Below are 23,526 nucleotides of genomic sequence, written 5' to 3'. Positions count from 1 at the left end.
ATGCTGATTGGTCCTAAAAATACGAAAAATACCCATATCAGGGGATATCTTTTAACTTAAGTCTCATTTGGCAACCTGGGATTTTAAAAAATGTAGACTGCTTCAAAGGAGCTATTTCTGGCCTGCATAACATTGTCAGTTGTCTTGGGTGTAGGCCTATATAAAAGTAATGTTGGATGTATATAAGGCCAAATGTGTCCCCATGGCAACATTTGGAAGTGAGATTTGGGGCTATGTCTCCTTTGAAAATATTCAGAATACTGAAATTAACTTTTTGATAGGTCTTTTAGCTGTGGGATAGAGTACTCCAGCCAAAATGGTACATGATGAATTAGGCATGAAATGTGTTTCAGATTTTATTCATTTACGCCCTCTGTTACTCTTGTGCTCAGTTTGGTGCAAGGAGGAGTTGGAATTAAATAGATCAATCCTTCTGGACTGCTGATCCCTGGAATATGCACTTCATTTCCATGGCTTCAGTATTATAAATTGACTTTAAAAAATCTAGGGAGACAGGGCCTTTTTTCATAGCATGATAGAATTAGTAAACAGATTCAAATATACTCAAATAGCAGTGGCCATAATTATTGCATCTCGAATTTTAATGACATCAAAAGGCATTTACACAGGAATATTTATCTGTTGTGAAACTAGTATAGTCAAAGGTGGAGGTGCTATTATGGTTCGAGCACCGTACTACCAAAGGTTGCATATTTGTTCACACTGTTTCAATAAATTCACCAACGGGACGGTAGAATGATACGCTCTCTTGGTGGTCTGTGCTATGAAGCTTATCAGTTACAAGGTTGTGCATTACATTGCGGACGTCAAACTACTTTTGATTGGATTTCTGCTTGAGGGACTTCAATTATGTTATTATCCCTTTTCGGATGTAGACATTGCTCTTGTGTAACCATAACCAATCGAGACATTTGAAGTACCCCAAGAATCTTACGAAGAACAATTTCTCTGGAATGTGATTCTATCCTTACGACGGGTTGTGAACAGAAAATTACTATATGAACAGCGCAAGCACCTATTTAGCCTTAAAAAAGTAAAAGATTGATGAAACACATGTTGGCTGTGTTCCGCCTGGATATCTTAACATAAATCAAGATTGTGAAACATATCAACACTTGTGGATTACAACCTCTTTTTTGTAATCAACTGTATCATTGTATTATCATGAATTTGTTAAGAATCAAACAAAACCATGTTTAACTAATTAAAGTTCTTACTGTCTGGACACTAAGAGGCCCATTAGGATGGCGGGCTGATTACCACCGCCGGCCTGGCGGGGATAATCCCCCATCATCCTCAGCTAAATGCCCCCCGCCATATTAGTATAGCGGGACTGTAGTACTGGAAAAATATCGAGAAGAGCCACACTTACCAATAGCCCAATAACTATTATCAAATAACCAGTCAGTTGGCAGTGAAGAAAAGGCAATTGTTTATTAATAAAAAGACTCTGCGCAGAGGAGCCCCCTCGTCCACCCCCGATCAGTGAGCCAAGAAGACTGGCGATTTACACATGAGACAAATGCTCACCATAGTTACATTACATGAAATAACCATGGGGCATATTACCAACGATTAGCGATATTTATCGCTAACGATGCTTAGCAACAAATTTTTTAGCGCTAAGCATCGCCGGAAATTATCGCAGAGATAACTTGCTATTAGCAAGGTTTATCTCAGAAGTGATAACAATCCTCGCGCTAACTGCCAAATGAGAGATTATCGCTGGAAAACCAACGATAATCTCTCGAAGTTTGGCGTTAGCTTGATGATAGGGGCTCACAAACTTAGCCATGATATCCACCTTCCATAGGATATTATGGCTAAGTCAGGAAAATACCAGGTGTAAAAAAAGCAGTGCTAACCGCGGTTAGCGCTGCTTTTTTTATCACTAACAGGGTTAGCGAAATCCTTGATAATAGGAGAAATGTCGCTTAACAACATTTCTCCTATTATTTTTCTCTGGAACGCCCCCTTTGCATCTCATTAGAGATGCAAGGGGAAGCGTAGAGAAAAAGGGTGCTAACATGCGAATTTGCGTGTTAGCACTCTGTTGCTGATAAGGAGATCATTTTATCTCCGCTTTCTTGGCTTTTAAAGCCAAAAAAGCGGAGATAAATCCCTTGATAATATGCCCCCATATTTGGCAAACTAACAATAGGTATGAGATCTCCAGGAAGAACCATATATGTCACAAAAAGCCTGCTCTGAAGTCTGTTTCTGATATTATGGGGAAGGTCAGAAAGGGTAACTCTATTTCGTCTCGGTACATGGGAGTAACAGCCCGGCGCCGGCAAGAATGTGCTTATCACCTGTGAAGCCAGATGAGATCTTGGGCCTAGGAGCAGAGAAAACATCATGCCTTCAGCTGTCTTGTAACTCAACTAATTGGGACTTGCCCTGTAACAGGGAAAACTACACGTGATCGCCGCCCAGGCCCGAGACAACAAATTCAAAATGGCGTTACTGTGGTTTCTCTATCTACTATGCAACTTAACCGATCAAAAGAAATGAAGGCGACTTTCTGCTAATAACATCAAGCAATACATAAACTATGAATATGCGTATATGCAGCTACATCATGCTAACACTTATAATGTTAGTAATTATCATAAAAAAGAAATTCTGTTCCACAGAACCGCCCTTTTAGCGTGATGTAGCTAAATCAATCCTCAAAGATACCCTCATCTATCTGCATCAAATCTCGAATTTCCTGCTGTACCATCTGAGATTTTTCTTTTGTCGAGGGTGACGGTACCAGGGCAGAGGATACTGTTCTGGCACAATAAGAACAGCAGGCAGGCCCACAATGTATACATAAGCAGCATGTGAAAATGACACCCGCTATACCCACCAATACCATTAAGATTTTCCATCCCCAGGCTGACAGTAGGCCCCAAAACCAGCCGGTTAGGGACCAACTTCCTGTATCAGTATGTATTTCTGCTGCTAATCGGTGTAATTTCTGAATAGCTAAATGGACAGAGAGGGCGGAGTCAGGGATGTATACACAACAGGAGCTGCCGATGATGCGGCAGGCTCCTCCTCGATCTGCTAGTATGACGTCGATTTTGAAGAGAAACGAGTCTCGTAGCCTGAAGCTCTACAGTCAGATTCGTCAATATACCAGCAGTGGCATTAATGACTCTTTCCACTACTCTGGATAATCGTCTCACCTCCTTACTAGTTATTATAGGTCCCCAAATAGGAAACACTCCCTTTACTATATCAACGAAATGCTGCTCTGGGGTATCAGTTTGATCTATTTCAGTCATGTCCAATTCACTTTTATCACGTTTTATTAGTGTCCCTTGTCCATCTAACCGATGATCCTTATGATAATCAGAGGGAGCTATATATACAGGTGGATACACGAAGGACAAATAACAATGGCCCATCCACCCCCGGGGAAGCCAAGTGTAGGTGTTCTCTCCACAAACAAAATAAACATTCTGGGGTGTTATCAATGGTGGACTACTAAAGTTATGTAATTGATAGGTGTAATTGCACCGACTGCCTCCTACAGTGATATGTCCTGTTCCTTGTACACAGAATGCAGAAGTGCTATTTAATATGGTCACAGGGATTGGCTTGTCATCGGTAGCATTTCGATCCTGAAAGTGTTGGAAATACTGGGTAGAATTAAATTCAGCAAAATCCAGTATCTCCGTTCTTAACCATGTGGCATTCTCATATTCGGTATACAAATTCATACAAGCCTTGGGGTCAAGGGAACCCTCCCCATTATTTTCCTGTGGGTCAAAACCTTGGTGTACTTCTATATAATTCAGAATCATCTCATAATCCTTTTCAGTATATCGAGAGGTATCTACAGAGTAATGTAGGTACATCATACTCAATAATTTAAACCAGGCTTCACAATTCCCTAAATAGGACAATGGCAGTGAGATAAAGAGATCATGTCGATGTATTACAGAGGGTAATAGACCGCAAACCCAACAATTTGTCATATTGGTAGCACTGTGAGTCTGCTGAAACATTTCTACAAATACATTCTTGACATAAGTCTGACGATGCCTTTCTTTATGAGGGGCTAATGTGAAGAAATGGTGCTCTATTGGCGGGGTAGGTGTCCCTATCATAGTATGCATGGGGTGATTAAATTCTAAATATAAAAACACACTCATTATTACAATAAACAACATTGCAATGGTTATCACGAAAGTAACCTTCACTCTGGTTGTACATGATGAAAACACAGGTACATAAACGGGCATATATCGAGGAGCAAGAGGACGCTCCTCCTCAGGAATAAATCGACCAAAGGGATACATTCTAACTAAAAGTCCAAACTACTTTAAAAAATGCAGTCCGTCCTGCCAGAGGGTGCTTATTTCCTGTTTCCGTCTAGAGCCTCACAGGCAGGCTCCTATTGTTCATCAAAAGAACAAATCCTCTTGATTGTTATCTTCTCCAAATACAACCTAGGCCCCCTCTTTTTGCTTCTCAGTCTTTCTTTCTGAACAGAGCAACACAAAGTTCCAGCTCTCAACGAGTTTAGTCCAGTGTTTCGCTCAGTACCCCCAAAATTCTCTAGCAAACCCCTGTTACTAAAGTCTTTCCCTATCTCCTGCAAGTATTGGGGGTACTGTGTCGGTTTCTGGGCCGTAGGTTGTATCAAGCCTGACCTGGCAATTCCTAAACAAAACAGATGAGGAAGCATCCAAGGTGCCAAATCCTCCATGAACTTCTCGTTCAACAACTGGAGCAACCGATTCAGAGGCCAATTCCACACTTGGTGACACGGCCTTTATCGTGCCCTTGGCTCCCCTTTCTTGCCCTTCGATTTCCTGGGAGTCAGAAAAAGGAACCACGCAAGGAGCTCTTTCGCTTTCCTGGGTCAATATTCCTTCTGAATTCAGGCGATCAAAAGGAAGGGGAAGAGGCACCTTTTTCACATGATCAACATGGATCCAGTGCTTCCGCCTAGTCACCTTCACTGCTGTTCGGGTGGCCAACAAAACTTGCACCGGTTCCGTCCACCTAGGCTCAAGGCTCGATTTTCGCTGGTAATTCTTCACCATCACCCACTGGCCGGGCTCCAAACGATGTTCCGAACCCTCTGGCAGGGGCTGCAATAGATCAGATACCTGTTGGTGGATAGAACAAAGGTCTTTAGTCAATGCGTACAAGTAATCTGTCATCATAGGATAATCAATTTCTCTAAATCTTCTCGGATGAGGGACACCCCATACATTAGCTGGTCGTCCAAAAATGACCTCATGAAGGGACAGATCTGAACGGGAATGGGGGGTCATGCGCAAGGACATTAAAGCCAGTGCCAACGTGTCCAGCCACCACAACCCTGTAGTCTCCTGAATTTTAGCCATCTTTAACTTCAAAATTCCATTATATTTTTCAACCAATCCAGTGGACTGAGGATGTCGAGCAGCATAACATTTCTCTTTTATGTGTAATCTATTACAGATATGCCTGATAATATCAGCATTAAAATGGGTCCCGTTGTCCGACCATATGACCCGAGGGACCCCATATCTAGGGAAGTATTCTTTGATTAGAACTTTAGCAGTCGCTAGTGCAGTGTTCTCCTTGGTAGGGTAAGCTTCTACCCACTTACTAAACGTACAAACCACTACCAAGACGTACTTCAGGTTATTCACTCTCTCCAGTTGGATATAATCCATTTGTAGCACTTCGAAAGGTAAAGAGGGTGGTGCAAAATTCCCACTAAGAACAGGTTCTCTTCCTCCAGGATTATGTCGTAGACAAACCATACAGTGTTGAACCAAATGAGTGGCAATTTTAGAAATATTGGGATTATTCCAAACTGGGTCCAACAACTGACAAATTCCCTTTGCTCCTATATGTGCAGTCCCATGGGCCATAGTCACTACAGCATTAACAAAAGCATTGGGAAGCATCCATCGCTGCTTTTCACCTAAATCAACCCAACAACCATTATCATCCAACCTCCCTAACTCATTCTCCCATCGGGCCAATTCAGCAGGGTAGCCTCCTTCTGCATTTCTCGAGCACTTTCCATGGTATTATCAAATATATCAGACTCCTCCACCCACCTGGCTGAATGTACATACATCGGGGACATTTTAGATTTAGCAGTATCTTTTGCTATTTGGTCAGCGAAAGCATTTCCTTCTCCCACAGTATCCACTATGGTTTTATGGGCACTACATTTAACAATTGCTACCTTCCCTGGCAAAGTCAACACACTCAACAACCTCAATATCAGGGGGCCATGTTGTATTCGTTGGCCATGAGAAGTAAAAAATCCTCTTTCAGCCTACAACTTCCCAAAACTATGAGCCACGCCAAAGGCATATTGGCTATCAGTATAAATATTTACCACCAGTTCCTCACTTAGCTCACATGCTCGTAACAGGGCTATTAGTTCAGCTGCCTGTGCAGAATGATAGGGAACTCGAGACGTTTCAACTAACGTACGCAGAGTAGTAATTGTGTACGCAGCTGTCGTGGTGCCATCTGGGGTTCAGATAGGGGCGTGTCTGTGGGGTCCACCCGTCCCTTCGTTTCTTCTTTTGTCCGAAATAAACAATCATGTATGTCATTATTGGGGTAGTAACGTGGCTGGGTTAAGTGTGGCACACCTTTTTATAGTGATATGGGGAGCAAACAGAGTCAATTCATATCCTGTAAGACGTACACTAGTAAGGCGCTGAGTCTTTGTTTTATTCAAGAGCGTGTCCACAGCGTGCGGTACCATCACTGTGAGGTCAGAATTTATCAAGAGTCCTTCCGACTGCCTACTGGCCACCGCCACTGCGGCAGTAGCCCTCAGACAGCTAGGAAGTGCTCTAGCTACATAATCCAATACTGCCGAAAAATAAGCACAAGGTCTTTGCTTACCACCAAATCCGTGCGTTAACACTGAAAGCGAGCAACCGTCCACCTCATGCACGTAGAGTACAAAAGGTTTTTGGTAATCAGGAGTTCCTAAGACAGGTGCAGAACAAAGAGCAGTTTTCAAAGAATCAAAAGCTTTCTGACACTCATCCGTCCAGGGTAAGGGGTGATGCACTTTTTTTCGCAATCAAATATAACAGTCGTTTAGTGAGAAGAGAAAAATTAGGAATCCACTGGCGACAGTAAGAGGTTAGGCCAAGAAATGCACGAACATCTCGTTGAGTATGAGGAACAGGCATGTTAAAAATAGCAGACATACGTTCGGGAGTCAACTTCCTCCCCTCTTTCAACAGTAGATGAACCAGGTATGTCACCTCCTGTCGACAATATTGAAATTTAGAAAGAGATACTTTATTTCCATGGGCTGCCAGATGGGACAATAATTTAACCGTAGCCTCCTTGCTGCCCTCTTCCGTATCAGACACCACCAAGAGATCATCGACATACTGGAGGAGGACATTTCCTGGAGGGAGGGTCAATTCATCCAAAATTACCTTCAAGGCTTGACTATAAATGCTAGGGCTCTCTGTATAGCCCTGAGGAGCACGGCAAAATCTAAAGCTGCGGCCTGATAATGAGAAGCCGAAAATATTTCTGCTCTCAGGATGGATGGGAATGCTAAAGAAAGCATTCTTTAAATCAATAACTGAGAAACATTTAGCAGTAGGGGAAATCATAGTAAGAATCGTCGTATTATCCGAGACCACTGGATATTGTGGTACTACCACCTTATTAACTTCCCGGAGGCCAATTACAAAGCAATACGTATCAGCATAATCAGGACTGCTCCCTATAGGACCCTTCTTCAGAATCAGTAATATAGGGCTGTTCCATGTGTTAGAAGCTGTCTTTTCCACCACACCCTTTTCTATCAAATCCTGTATTATTGACATTAATGCCTTTTCACCTGCTGGGGACATTTTATACTGTGGAATATGAGGCAACCGAGCATTGGCTTTTAACGTAATAGAAACTGGTGGAATATTCAATAAACCTACATCAGTATCCCCAGTTGACCACAACGTGGAAGGAATGGCCTCCAACTCCAGAGGGAGATGGCCATTTTTCATAAGATTCTGTTTAATACATTGTTCTGGTGATTGAACCGTCAAATATACTTCATCCGGAGAACAATACATTTTGGCATGCATCTTTTTTAACAGATCCAATCCCAATAGGTTTTCCGCACATTGCGACGTCAACAAAAATGGTGCATCTACGGTAACTGGACCTATTGTGAATGAGAGTGGCTTCGAAATGGGGCTTACCACTGAAATACCAGAAAATTCAACTGAGAAATTATTATTCTTGGACAGAGCAGCCCCTGGGACCAATGAAAGAGCAATCAAACTATTCATTGCACCCGTGTCCACTAAAACGTTTTCGGAAATTCCCATTATTTGTCCTGTAACATAAGGCCCCTTCTGGTCAACGGGTACTGACACTTGGCCCATTCTCTGTCCGTGGCTGTCCTATGCACAACAATATCTATCTGATTCATCCATTCCATAGTCTTCATTGTAATACTGCCTCCCATTGGGATTATCAAAATAATTTCCTCTGGACTCACCTCGTATCACTTTGTCTCTTTTCATGTTGCCTCGATCAACACCTCCCCGTCCTCTGCCTCTACCTCTGCCTCTTACTGCTCCGCTCTGTGCTAAAAGGAAAGGACACTGAGCTCACCAGTGCCCCTCCTGCTTACAATAAGCACACTGATTCTGACCAAAAGCAGCGGCCGGACCTCCTCCTCCTCGTCCTGTCCCTGCCCCGGAACAAACCCCCTCACTCTCCCTGTGTTCCTTCCACGTCCCCTGGCCACTTGATAATACACGAGTTTTAAGTTCCTTAGTCTTTTTATCGGATTTGTCCTTACTCTCATTCTCCCTATGCCATATTATTGAGCCATACTTAATATGACTGGAGGAGTAGAGGTGGTCCAAGTACGTTCTGCAGCCTGGAGCCGTGCCGATATTTCCGGCAACAAGTTAGTCACAAAACAATTAACAAACAATCTTATTCCCCCTTCTACCGATAGATCCTGTCCACTAAACTCAATAACCACACCTTCAAATCGAGTAAAGAAATCTTATACACTTTCATCCTTTTTCTGTTTACAAGCAGTCAATTTATCCCAATCCACTTTCCGGGGTGGGATTAAGGTGTGCATATATGTAATTATTTGGCCTGGAATGGCCAAAATCTCAGCTCTAGGTTTATCCCCAGGTTTCCTTTCCCCATCCCATACTTTAAATGGCTCCCACGTTACCCCTAATTCATTAGCATGAGGTTGGTCATGTACCTGGCGCCACACATCGACTGGAACCAACAGTCCAAAGAATAATTCTATATCAGCCAAAGTGATTACCGCTGAAGATGCCGCCTTATTAAGCTCTTTGTAATAGGCGGTAGGATTTTTACGTGGATCAGGTAAATGAGACTAAGGAAAGGACCTCACTTCTGTTCCAAGGAGTATATACCCACTGTTCTTGAAAACGGGCTTCAACACGGGCCGTAGAGGAAGGAGCAAAAACGGTTCCTGTCGCCATAGTAGTGGCAGGGGACACAGGGGCCGTTGATAACACGACATGTGCACCGGGGGCACTGGCAAACGGTATCGCAGGATACGCTCATTGCGGAGCATAAGGGGTGGAGGACGCATATCCAATAAGTCCTCTATTACATCTTCCGCCTCAGGTCGAGCTATGAAACTTTTATCAGCCTGTAATCGGAACTGTCTGTCTAAACATTCTGTAGAGATATCAATATAGGACTAGCTATGTTGTGTTAGAGGAAACTCAGAAGGTATATCTGTAGGCAAACCCTTAGGTTTGGTCATGAAGCCCTCACACACCAACCTAGTTGGTGTCATGCTTCATCATCGGGCCCACCACAGTGACACCGAATGTGTCCCGGGTGTGCTGCGACTCCAGATTACTGAGGAGCTGGTATTCTTACTGAGTGTGCAGTGTTGGTGAGAATGAAGATGAAAGGTTTTAAAAGCTATACAGGTGGTCCCAGTTCCCGAGGGTAAGAGGTAAATTTAATACCTGGGCCCCTGTTAGCAAGATAAAAAGGCTGTGGACGATGTGGAGTATATTAGGGGCTCCTACGTCCTTGTGGTCTACATGTTTCAGCCAGGCCTTTTGATTAAAACTGGCTTTCCTCAGGACCAAATGAGTATGTGTGGGTGAAAATAAACTATATTAAGTGAAAGTGTGTGGTAAAAAAGTGTTGCACTCGCTAAGGTGCCGTACGTGTAAGAGGGGGATTCCCTCTGCTTTACTGTACATAAAACACAAAGACAGTACAGACATACAAAAAGAGTCATTGAGAATGGTATTAACCAAAACACAACAAATAGCCGGCTTCTGGTGTGCGTGAGCGACCTAGAGCGGCAAGTAACAATGCCATGAGTGTGCCATGGCTAAGGTGAACTATGGCGGTTAAATATTAAACGCAGTGGCAGTGGTGGGCTACACAGCGAAACAGGCATAGCGTGAGGTACAGGTAAGTATGGTACATAATTCCTCACACTTGCTACTTGCTGTTAAAGCCTCATGGGTCACTTGGCAGGGAGGGAAAGAAGATCCTAAATGTTTGTAGAGGATTACAGTTAGGATAGTACCTGTGGAGAGAAATTGTTGCTTACCCAGAGCGTTGTGCAGAGATCAAGCTTACTCACGGTATTTCCGATCAGCGGTTCCTGCGACCTATCGTCCTGCTCCAGTGTCCCGAATGAGCTTTGCCAGAGTCAGGTATGGGCTTAAATAGCCGGTTTGATTGTTATCACCTGGAGAGGGGAGAGGGCGCGGTCGCGTTTCCTTTTTAGAGCGCGGGCGCTGGGAGCTAGCGGTCTGCGCGTTGCGCATGCGCGATGTGAGGTTTCCAGCGCATGCGTGGTAGAGGTGTGTGCGAGCGCTATCCATTCGCGCATGCGCCATGGTACCAGGACTAGGTTAGCATTGGTAGTGGCATGTGCGCGCGAGTGCGTGCGCAACTGGGGCAAAAAAAGGAAAAGAAGCCCGTGTGGGTCTTTTAAGGTTTAAAAAGCAACAACAGCGATTGCAAGGTATATAGGCAAAGAAGGCAATTACAGAGTAGGGACAGATCACGAGTCTGAGCGCAGACAGGGATACTGACCAATACTTTACATAGGAGTGTTTATCTCGCCAGAGCATTCCACGGGATGGAATCATTGAGCCCCTCTATATGGGTAGAAAGGCGATAAATCCAGCGTTGCTCTTTGGTGAGCAGAGTCTTCTCATCACAAGCTGAAAGTGCGAATTGTTCGATGACCGTCCAGGTGAAATCATTCGGGGTGTGATTTTGCACGATGAAGCGCATGGTGCTCCTGTGTTCAGTCATCCTGGTTCTAACCTTCCTGGTCGTCATGCCTATGTATCTCAAGCCACAGCGACAGGTGACCATGTTACAACTGTAGCGTCTGCCACCTGACTACCCCTTCCAAAACATTGTCGTTGGAAGATGGTAAAACCTGGACACAACGACAATTCACGAACTGTAATTCATCTAACCTAGTATACCTAATCACCTGTCGCTGTGGCTTGAGATACATAGGCATGACGACCAGGAAGGTTAGAACCAGGATGACTGAACACAGGAGCACCATGCGCTGTGGTAAAAACATCAGCAAACTGACCCAGCACTTCATCGTGCAAAATCACACCCCGAATGATTTCACCTGGACGGTCATCGAACAATTCGCACTTTCAGCTTGTGATGAGAAGACTCTGCTCACCAAAGAGCAACGCTGGATTTATCGCCTTTCTACCCATATAGAGGGGCTCAATGATTCCATCCCGTGGAATGCTCTGGCGAGATAAACACTCCTATGTAAAGTATTGGTCAGTATCCCTGTCTGCGCTCAGACTCGTGATCTGTCCCTACTCTGTAATTGCCTTCTTTGCCTATATACCTTGCAATCGCTGTTGTTGCTTTTTAAACCTTAAAAGACCCACACGGGCTTCTTTTCCTTTTTTTGCCCCAGTTGCGCACGCACTCGCGCGCACATGCCACTACCAATGCTAACCTAGTCCTGGTACCATGGCGCATGCGCGAATGGATAGCGCTCGCACACACCTCTACCACGCATGCGCTGGAAACCTCACATCGCGCATGCGCAACGCGCAGACCGCTAGCTCCCAGCGCCCGCGCTCTAAAAAGGAAACGCGACCGCGCCCTCTCCCCTCTCCAGGTGATAACAATCAAACCGGCTATTTAAGCCCATACCTGACTCTGGCAAAGCTCATTCGGGACACTGGAGCAGGACGATAGGTCGCAGGAACCGCTGATCGGAAATACCGTGAGTAAGCTTGATCTCTGCACAACGCTCTGGGTAAGCAACAATTTCTCTCCACAGGTACTATCCTAACTGTAATCCTCTACAAACATTTAGGATCTTCTTTCCCTCCCTGCCAAGTGACCCATGAGGCTTTAACAGCAAGTAGCAAGTGTGAGGAATTATGTACCATACTTACCTGTACCTCACGCTATGCCTGTTTCGCTGTGTAGCCCACCACTGCCACTGCGTTTAATATTTAACCGCCATAGTTCACCTTAGCCATGGCACACTCATGGCATTGTTACTTGCCGCTCTAGGTCGCTCACGCACACCAGAAGCCGGCTATTTGTTGTGTTTTGGTTAATACCATTCTCAATGACTCTTTTTGTATGTCTGTACTGTCTTTGTGTTTTATGTACAGTAAAGCAGAGGGAATCCCCCTCTTACACGTACGGCACCTTAGCGAGTGCAACACTTTTTTACCACACACTTTCACTTAATATAGTTTATTTTCACCCACACATACTCATTTGGTCCTGAGGAAAGCCAGTTTTAATCAAAAGGCCTGGCTGAAACATGTAGACCACAAGGACGTAGGAGCCCCTAATATACTCCACATCGTCCACAGCCTTTTTATCTTGCTAACAGGGGCCCAGGTATTAAATTTACCTCTTACCCTCGGGAACTGGGACCACCTGTATAGCTTTTAAAACCTTTCATCTTCATTCTCACCAACACTGCACACTCAGTAAGAATACCAGCTCCTCAGTAATCTGGAGTCGCAGCACACCCGGGACACATTCGGTGTCACTGTGGTGGGCCCGATGATGAAGCATGACACCAACTAGGTTGGTGTGTGAGGGCTTCATGACCAAACCTAAGGGTTTGCCTACAGATATACCTTCTGAGTTTCCTCTAACACAACATAGCTAGTCCTATATTGATATCTCTACATATAACCAGGGGACCCGGACTGGCTTACCTAGTCCTCTCTCTCCCTTTTGATTTGCTGTCTAAACATTCTATCTTTTTCTTAGTTTGTTCCTTATCATACGCTATAGCCTTTTGGGTTATGGTCTCTAATTCGACGACGCTTTGCCTCTTTCTGCCATAGTCGCAAAGAGTCAAACATTCCCTGCCGACATCTTTTAGAGAACAAATGAACCTGTAAATACTGTATTTTCTTCTCATCAAAGGACCCAGTTAAGGGCCATTGTAGTTCTTCATTATCCTTGGTATATTTGTGCCATAGATTGATAAATAAAATAGGCGTAAGACCATTTTTCACATACATATCAAAATTTGGACTGCCTTCTGGTGGGGCAGGCTGACTTTCATCTAATCGTGTATTTTTCCGCCGGTAACAACATCCAAAACATATTTTACTAAAATACGACATGTTTAAGTGATCGCTCTTCACACTTCGTCGCAAATAATCAGAACATGGCCATGTTTCATTCACTCCCAATCTTTGTCGACTTCACACCCACCATACACATAAATTTAAACACACAACCTTTCATATGAAAAGGAAAACATTATTATTTTTTTTTTTTTCAATTTTCAATCGCTATGAAGCTACCAAAGAACGGAGCCCGTCGACTCCCGTTCATAGAGAAGTTGTGAACCTCCAGCCACCTGGCCGAACAGATACAAAGAAAACAGGCAATCCGAAGACTACCAAGAGGTCATCGGACAGGAATTAATCACAAACCGGCCTACAGACCATCCCACAATCTTCCTGGTTCACCTTCAGGACTATTCTGACTGAGCCCGCTACCTCAGCGTCGCTTCAGATGTGTCCAGAAGTCACCCAGGTACAACCACGGGCTTTTCCGAGGGCAGTCCGGCCGGGTGTGCACAAAAATAAATTGCCACACCAAGGCGTCTGATTGAAACCTCTATTATTCACCAAACAAGCCCGCGGAGCCTCTGCCCGTGCAGGCTCAGTGCTGCCATAACAGATCTCCAAAACTCCTCGTGGTACGCTGACCACCAAACCACAAAATTCAGTTAGCTGTTTCCAAAACGTCGCTCAATAGCACCATCCATAAACAGCAAACAAATACACTCAACTGGTGCACTTAGGTAGGATTGCAAGTTCTCCACTGCCCACTCCTGAAGATCAACTCGGATCAGTTTCTGGGTTACACCCGTAGGACTCCGGCAAGGCGTCCCTAGCAGCTGGGGGCTCTCTGATCGCGAGAGCGGAGTTCAACAAAAATCATTAGTCAGTCCACCCCCTCAACCAGAGCACTCCCCTTAATGTCCTTATTTCACCCCATATTACAGGAGGACGACCCCAAAAGCGGAGTCCCAGTGGAGTCGTCAACTGTAGTACTGAAAAAATATCGAGAAGGGCCACACTTACCAATAGCCCAATAACTATTATCAAATAACCAGTCAGTTGGCAGTGAAGAAAAGGCAATTGTTTATTAACAAAAAGAATCTGCGCAGAGGAGCCCCCTCGTCCACACCCGATCAGTGCGCCAAGAAGACTGACGATTTACACATGAGACAAATGCTTTATACCATAGTTACATTACATGAAATAACCATATTTGGCAAACAACCAATAGGTACGAGATCTCCAGGGAGAACCATATATGGCACACAAAGCCTGCTCTGAAGTCTGTTTCTGCTATTATGGGGAAGGTCAGAAAGGATAACTCCCTTTCGTCTCGGTACATCGGAGTAACAGCCCAGCGCCGGCAAGAATGTGCTTATCACCTCTGAAGCCAGATGCGACCTTGGGCCTAGACGCAGAGAAAACATCATGCCTTCAGCTGTCTTGTAACTCAACTAATTGGGACTTTCCCGGTAACAGGGAAAACTACACGTGATCACTACCCAGGCCCGAGTCGACAAATTCAAAATGGCGTTACTGTGGTTTCTCTATCTACTATGCAACTTAACCTATCAAAAGAAATGAAGGCTACTTTCTGCTAATAACATCAAGCAATACATAAACTATGAATATGCGTATATGCAGCTACATCATGCTAACACTTATAATGTTAGTAATTCCGATTAGAGGAATTCTGTTCCACAGGGTGACTGCGGCGGACGGACAGACCGCCTGCCGCTTTTCCACCCCGGTCGCCTTGCGAATGCGGCGGAAAAGGTCTAACATGGTGGCGGTATCTATTAGACACCGCCAGCCATATTAGGATGGCTCAGGATAGATGCCTTTCAGTGACGGCGATGTCGCCACGGAAAGGCATGCGGTCTTCACTTCAGGGGGCCCCCAGAGTGAAGGAGAGGTGGGGGTGCACAGGGGGGGTACCTGTGGTACCCCCTGCATTTGCATTGACAAAGCGGCAGGCACCGCGCGATGCCTGTCGCTTTGTTAATGCAAATGCATTCATGCATGTTTAGCATTGTGGCGGGCGGTGCTGAGAGCACCGCTCACCACAATGCTAAACATGCTGGATGCGCCCGCCACAGTGGCGGGCGCATCCTAATGCCCCCCATGGGACCCCTGCCCTTATGGCGGGCGGTCCCAAAGACCGATATGATGGCGGGCGGACTAAGTCCGCCCGCCATCCTAATGACCCCCTAAATGTTTGGGAGAGTTCTTTGGTTCTTCACAGTGTATTAGTTAAAAAGATATTGCATGGGTTAAACAGGCTTTTACCCTTAAGTTGAAAGCAGATTGGGAGGCCTTAGCCTTGACCAAAACGAGCTATGTAATCATATGTTATGGTCAAATCTGTACAAGGAATTGAGCCTTACTTACTTTTGGAAATCTCCCATCTCAAAAAGCATCTTCTAACTTATTTTAGACTTAGTACAGCTTTTGTTTACAAATGAGGTTTAGCATAAACCATGCAATTTGCCTCCATGAACTAGTGATAATGTATCTATTTGTGATACCACGCATGTAGTGCTTATCTGCCCTAGATTTGCTTCTCTCCGACATAAGTATATCCGGCCCCTGCTGTTGTCCTTGGATCTTAGACAGATTAGACCTGTGTTTTTATATTTACTGCTTTAATCTACACCCAAACTGTGCTTTTATGTATCCTGGTTTTTAACAGGACTCTTTAGGGTCAGTGTTTAGTATCATAACCTAAATTAGTTAGGTAGCTGCCCAAGCAAAGGGGCATCCCAGCGCTGAAACCAGAAATAACAATGCAGAGTGGAGAAGACGAGGGGCACCTACTAGACTAGGAAGAACCCGTTTTTTATGGCCCTTCTGAAAGCTACAAGATTTTGGATACTTCTGGATACTACTGCTAAGCATATTTGAGTCATTGTTTTACCTATTTTTAGCTATTCTATAATGTGTTTTGTTTTTATCATGTGTAGCTCTTTACTATTTGTATATTTAATGTATTTCCATTTACTAATGTCCTGTATACTTATATGGTTTGTGTAAAAAATTGAATAAAGTTTTGATGATGATAATGGTGATGACTCATGGTCTTGTTTGAACCCTGCTGGCTTGACAAAGGACACGCTACCGCTGCCTGTTACCGACATGGAGACCTGGGGAGAAAGAAACTCAATTTCCCAGGAGTTCTAGCGCGTGCTCGCGCTGATGGAATTGCACGTGCCAGAAGGTGCTTAAGATCAGGTGAGGACTCCCACAGCGCGGGACGAGCACAGGTGTGCCCGGGCTGCACCCGGGTGAAGCCCGGGCCAAGGGCGGGCCCGTCTGCGCCCGTCCGCTGCCGGACGAGGCAGGGCAGGGCCACCTACCTTGGCTGTGTGGAAGTCGACAAACCAAGTAAGAGAAACCTATGTTGCATTTGCTTGCGGTACAATTAAACCATGGGGAAAAGGAAATTATCACTGCAAGGGGGAAAAATGCACACAAAGAACGCACCCATAACAAAGCACTCGATGCTGCTTTAAGGGAGAATGTATCAGAATATGGGTCTGAACTTCGAGTCCTGGAGTGCAATATGAGTGGAAAGGGCACAGACATACTTATAATAAACAACAATAATATCATAAATGCCCATGGATCTTCTAACCCTTGTGTCTTAAACTCTTCTCTAGAGATTTCAGTGTTAACTAATGATACATCCCCGGTCTCCCCGCTGGACAAAAAAAAACAGAAGCAACTGGTCTTAATTGCCAATAGCCCGGTGGAGAGACAGTCAACTAAGCCCACCTCAAAGACTAACCCAAAACCCAAAGAAAAATAAGGGAGGAATTAACCCTGGGATGAATAAAGGGGAAGGTAATTCTACAAGCCAGAAGCCTCAAGATCGTGAGATTTTATTTAAGACACTGCATAGTACACTGGACAGTATTGAAAGATGATTAATGTCCGAAATCAAGCTGGTGCAGAAAGATATTCCAAAGGGGATGATGGACGGAGCGTTTGAGCAAATCAAACACTCACCCCCAGTCAACTGATCTGGGTTTAATCCATCACCATTCTTTAGCTCACTCCACCACCCCAGTTCAGACATGGCCATATGCAAATCAGTCTGACCCTTTGCCTCATGGGAACAGTCCAGCCCGAACTGCCAAGCCATGTCTTCCCTGGACCGGACACAAGCATCCTGGGACCTGTTCCGGCTTCATAACCCTCATCAGCCAGACTATCTTGAATCCAGTGGCAGAGTGAGCAAGGGACCCACGTCTGGGCAAACCCTGCCAATTCAGGGCAAACAAAGCAATACCAAAGGGGATGATGCATGGAGCGTTTGAGCAAATCAAACACTCACCCCCAGTCAACTAATCTGGGTTGAATCCATCACCATTCTTTAGCTCACTCCACCACCCCAGTTCAGACATGGCCATATGCAAATCAGTCTGACCCTGTACCTCATGGGAATAGTTCAGCCCGAACTGGCAAGCCTTATCTTCCCTCGATCAGAAACAAGCATCCTGGGACCGGTTTTAGTTCCATAACCCTCATCAGCCAGTCTATCTTGAATCCAGTCTTCCCTGGACCGGAAACAAGCATCCTGGGACCTGTTCCGGCTTCATAACCCTCATCAGCCAGGCTATCTTGAATCCAGTGGCAGAGTGAGCCAGGGACCCATGTCTGGGCATACCCTGCCAACTCAGGGCGAACAAAGCGATACCAAAGAAAGATATGCCATTTTTAACAGACATGGTTATCAAACACTACCACCCAAATCCACAAGAAAGGCACTTTGCCTCACTCTGTCAGGTCAAAATATGACAGAGAGCGTAAAATGAAAAACAGATCCCGTCACCCTAATTGGCGCAGTTACACAGAGAGAGACACCCAATACTGCAACAACATCGAAGGATGTCCTGACAATACAACAAATACCAGGTTTAAGGTTAGATAAAATGATACTCCCCACCCTATAAGAGTCCCAAACACTATGTAAACAATCAGGAGGAACAGATCAGCTGAAGAAGAAAATAATACCAAAGGGACACCGAATCTCCTACCCCAGGCAACTCCTTATGTCATTATTTTAAATAACATCCTGAAACTAGCTGCAAATCAGAGGGAAAAGTATGAGACATTGAAAAACCAGGTGGTTCACTGGATTTATGCTAACACTAATGTCGGGCGCATATTCTGCATCAGGACATTATCATGTTAAGGAGAGTAAATTGGGTGGATAAACCTAGAAAGTCATGCCCTGGAGACTGTGCAGTGGTAAATATTTGAAATAGTAAACTGGTGGGTGATTTGCTGAATATCTTCTTGATTAATGATAAAGGATACTATTCTGATAACATTGACAATATAATGACCGTCCCATTGGGCTTTTTCTAAGGGCCTAATTACGGCAATAATAAAACAAATATGAGGTATAATCCCATGTTAAACGTGCCCTTGTATAACAGGTATCTACCATTGAGAAGATGCAGTGAAATAGATTGACATAAATGGACAGGGCTGACCACGCGTCTCTGAATACGGACCATATTGTAAACCATAGGCCCCCAGATATTGATTTAATAATACAAATTGAGGAAATTGGAATAGAAGAGCATTTGTATAGTATTAAGGGCGCTGCCCACATAATCAATTTGACTACTAATCTGGAAAATTGTAATCCAACTGCACCTCCCAATCAGTGGCTGTGGATAAGCCTAGTACTGGTAATAATGAGCACCCACTCACCAGTAACTTTACGATAGATGGTCCTACCATAAATCCCAGTGAGTTTTTAAATATCAGGACGTGGAACGTCGCTTGGGTCAAAAATAAAAGTAGGGATGAGGACTGGCTGGAAACGCTAGATGGGTGTGCGGTCGTATTAGTCTAAGAAATGTGGTGTACTGAGCCTTTTTTTTTTTATTGCTAACAAATCATTTGCACAAATACCAGCCCCTCTAGGATGGGTAGAGCGAAAGGTGGCTTAGCTACATTAATCGCAGTCACCACACCCTTGATTTTAAGGATTACGTGTGTTTCATCACAATATTATCAGCTTTTGCATTTTTATTCAAAAGGAAAACAGGCCGTTGTTGTAATTAACTTTTAAAATAATATTTTTGATAACACCAAGAGTAAGGTCATTATTAGAAAGCAATTTGGACAATTTTTTGAAGGGACTTGAATGGGGTTATATTTTAGTTTGGGCGGGTGATGTCAACTGTGTTAAGTGTGCCTATGAAGCTGGAGAACCCTGTGGGTATTGTGACTAATTTGGCAACAGGATTCTGCATTTCTCACATGATACTTATGGGGAGGCAATCAATAACGCTGTGCACAAATATGATCTAGTAGCCCTAGAAACCACCAGTTTAGATGGTGAAGGTCATCCTTAAACATTGACCATTTCATTGTATCATCTAACTGTCGTGATCTGGTGGAAAAAATTCAAACTAACATAAGCCTTTTTTTGTGAACATGAACCCTTAATTGTGTCATTTTTACTAAACCTGACACCAAACGTACGGGAGAATACAATGAACACTGAAATCAATACACAAGGGAATAATGGTATCTCAATAAACTGCTTGGCCACTGGATTCAAGATAGCCTGGCTGATGAGGATTATGAATCCGAAACCGGTCCCAGGATGCTTGTTTCCGGTCCAGGGAAGACATGGCTTGGCAGTTCGGGCTGGACTGTTCCCATAAGGCACAGGGTCAGACTGATTTGCATATAGCCATGTCTGAACTGGGGTGGCTGAGTGAACTAAAGAATGGTGATGGATTAAACCCAGATCAGTTGACTGGGGGTGAGTGTTTGATTTGTTTAAACGCTCTGTCCATCATCCCCTTTTGTATCGCTTTGTTCGCCCTAAGTGTGGCAGGGTATACTCAGACGTGAGTCCCTTGTTCACTTGGCCACTGGATTCAAGATAGCCTGGCTGATGAGGATTATGAATCCGAAACCGGTCCCAGGATGCTTGTTTCCGGTCCAGGGAAGACATGGCTTGGCAGTTTGGGCTGGACTGTTCCCATAAGGCACAGGGTCAGACTGATTTGCATATAGCCATGTCTGAACTGGGGTGGCTGAGTGAACTAAAGAATGGTGATGGATTAAACCCAGATCAGTTGACTGGGGGTGAGTGTTTGATTTGTTCAAACTCTCTGTCCATCATCCCCTTTTGTATCGCTTTGAGAATGAGTCCAGCACATTCACGGGAAACCTCTTAGGGAAAATACAAAGAGATATAGATACCTGTCTGGATGGTTCTTCCTCTGACCCTTTAATTATAAACGCGTTCTGCAACATTACAACTACAATTGCAGATGATTTAACAACTAAAAGGAGAAAGAAAACTTGTTATCTTAACCCCAGATGGTTCAACCACGAATGTTCTAGGCTGACTGGGGAACTGAAATTGGCACTAAAGCAAAAACCTAGCGATATTGTTAGGATCAATATCATGAGGAAAGACTATAAAAACGCCTTGAAAGAAAAGAAAAGGGAGCTACGTGAGGGGGCATGGGAGAAATTAATCCAAGCAGCAGAGTTGAACGATCAAGCTCTCTTTTGGAAAACTATTAATCACCCCTACTTTAGAGAGAATAAAGCAGTAAAAATTGACACTGTGGTAACCCCGGAAGACTGGGTCTTTCATTTTGAGAGCATTTTTAACCCAGATGCTTTAAAAATAGCCAATGGTAAAATGGGCAATTTTCCATTGGTAGAATCAGTCGGAACCCCACCAATAACAGCAGAAGAAATTAAATTGGTGCTGCAAAAAAGTGCCAATGGCAAAGATAATACGGTTTTCGGGATACCAATCTTATTGAATGTTTTTAATGCCACCCTTAAGGGCGTATTACCTGCCAATAGGGTCAAAAGAATCATGGTACCCATTTTTGAAACCGGTGAAAGAGGGAAGGCAAACTGCTACTGCCCAATATCTCTTCTTGATTCCACTTCTAAAGTGATGGGCTGCATAATGTTAGAAAAGCTTAAAATCTTGGCCAGTGAGCAAACATTTCTAACAGAGACAGAGTATGGTTTCAGAATAGGTATTAGAATGGTGGAACAATGCTTACATTTAGAATTTCTAATAGGGAAGTATATATTAGCAAAGGAAGGGGTGCTACACCTATGCTTTGTCGATCTTACAAGCGCCTTCCACCTAGTCAACCATCTTAAATTATGGCAAACACTGAAAGGACTAGGGGCGCCCACTGCTATAATTAAATATCTGTCTCAGATTAATAACTCCTTAACTTCCAGTGTACGGTTTGGTAATAAGGGGGAATATACACCGGATTTTAGAGTCATGCACGGTATCAGACAAGGATGCATGTTAGCACACCTTTTATTTTCCCTTTATATTAATAACATAGAACCCTTTTGATGGACTTGGCCCTTTTTGCAGGGTGATCCCTAAACTTTTCGCCTTCCTCCTGTATTTTGTCTGACCTGTTTTTGTTGGTTTTATGACTCTGGGCACTTTACCACTGCAGATCAGTGCTAAGTGCATATGCTCTCCCTATGGTAACTTGATGTATGGATTAGTGATTCCATGATTGGCTGATTTGGTTTACTGGTCAGACCCCAGTACAGTGCACAATATGTGCCATGGGCTTATCAATCAAATGCTGCTGGTGGGCTTGCAGCACTGGTTATGCCACCCACAGAAACAGCTTTTAAAGTGTGTCTCAGGCCTGCCATTGCAGGGCCTGTGTGCTGTCTGCGACTGCCATGTCGACTTGGCAAGTGCACCCACTTGCCAGTCCCTGAACCTTCCCATTTCTTCATATCAGACACCCATATGGTAGGTCCAAGGGCAGGGTGCATTGTAGGTAAAAGGTAGGACATGTCCTGATGCGTGTGGCATGTCCTAATAGTGAATTACAGCCATTTTCGTGTTTCACTATTGCAAAGCAGCTGCTCCTCATAGGCCAGAATGGGCAGTTTGATTATTGCATCCTATAATCCTAACTGACCCAGGGAACTCGGTAGAAATTCGAGTTTAGTATGCCTGAACTCTGAATGATAAAATACATCTTTTAGGGCTAGATGTAGGTATATTGGATTTACCGATTCATAAATACCGAATTTTACCGATTCGGTATTTATGATTCGGTAAATCCAATGTAGGTAATAAATCGGTAAAAAATATCGAATCTGTAGGATTCGGTATGATTCGGTAATTGCCATTGATTCCTATGGGCTTTGAGGCCCATAGGAATCAATGTCAATTACCGAATCGGTAAATACCGATTCGGTAAAATTACCGAATTGACAAGGGGGACAGGGTGTCACTTTGACACCCTGTTGCACCCCTGATACTGGCTTGTGTGCCATGTGGCACACATACATGCCCTAAGGGCATGTATGTGTGTCACATAGCACCGGTGTACATGCACAGATGTGCATGTACACAGAAATTTGTTATTTACCATGAAATAGTATTTCATGGTAAATAACAAATTGTTAAGGGCCTGTGGCACTATTTTAAGTGCCAGCTACATCTACATTTACCGATTCGGTAAATTTACCGATTCGGTATTTTCCCGAATCTTTAAATTTACCGAATCGGTAAATTTAAAGATTCGTTAATATTTGGGCCCCCTACATGTCAAAAACCAAATGCCGGCCATTACCGACCGGTATGTGGTGTCCTACATCCGGCCCATAGTGAAGTTGGTTTTAACATTCTGTGTTTGAAAATACCACTTTTAGAAAGTAGGTATTTTCTTGCCTAACTATCCAAGCCTTTTTCTGCTAGGTTATGTATTCCTTGTCTGGAGTTTGAGTGACAGGGGCTGGGGGTTTCCAGGAAACAGGATGAGTCAGCACAGGGTTGAATAGAGATGGGAGGGAGGAGTTGCACCTGGGACCTATATAGGGCTGTGCCTTCCCTCCACAATGCTGGCTCCACCTCCTGTGGTACGTCTGATGT

Source organism: Lissotriton helveticus, chromosome 4_1 (assembly GCF_964261635.1).
Source record: "Lissotriton helveticus chromosome 4_1, aLisHel1.1, whole genome shotgun sequence".
Lineage (NCBI taxonomy): Eukaryota > Metazoa > Chordata > Amphibia > Caudata > Salamandridae > Lissotriton > Lissotriton helveticus.
This window is presented reverse-complemented; position numbering follows the sequence as displayed.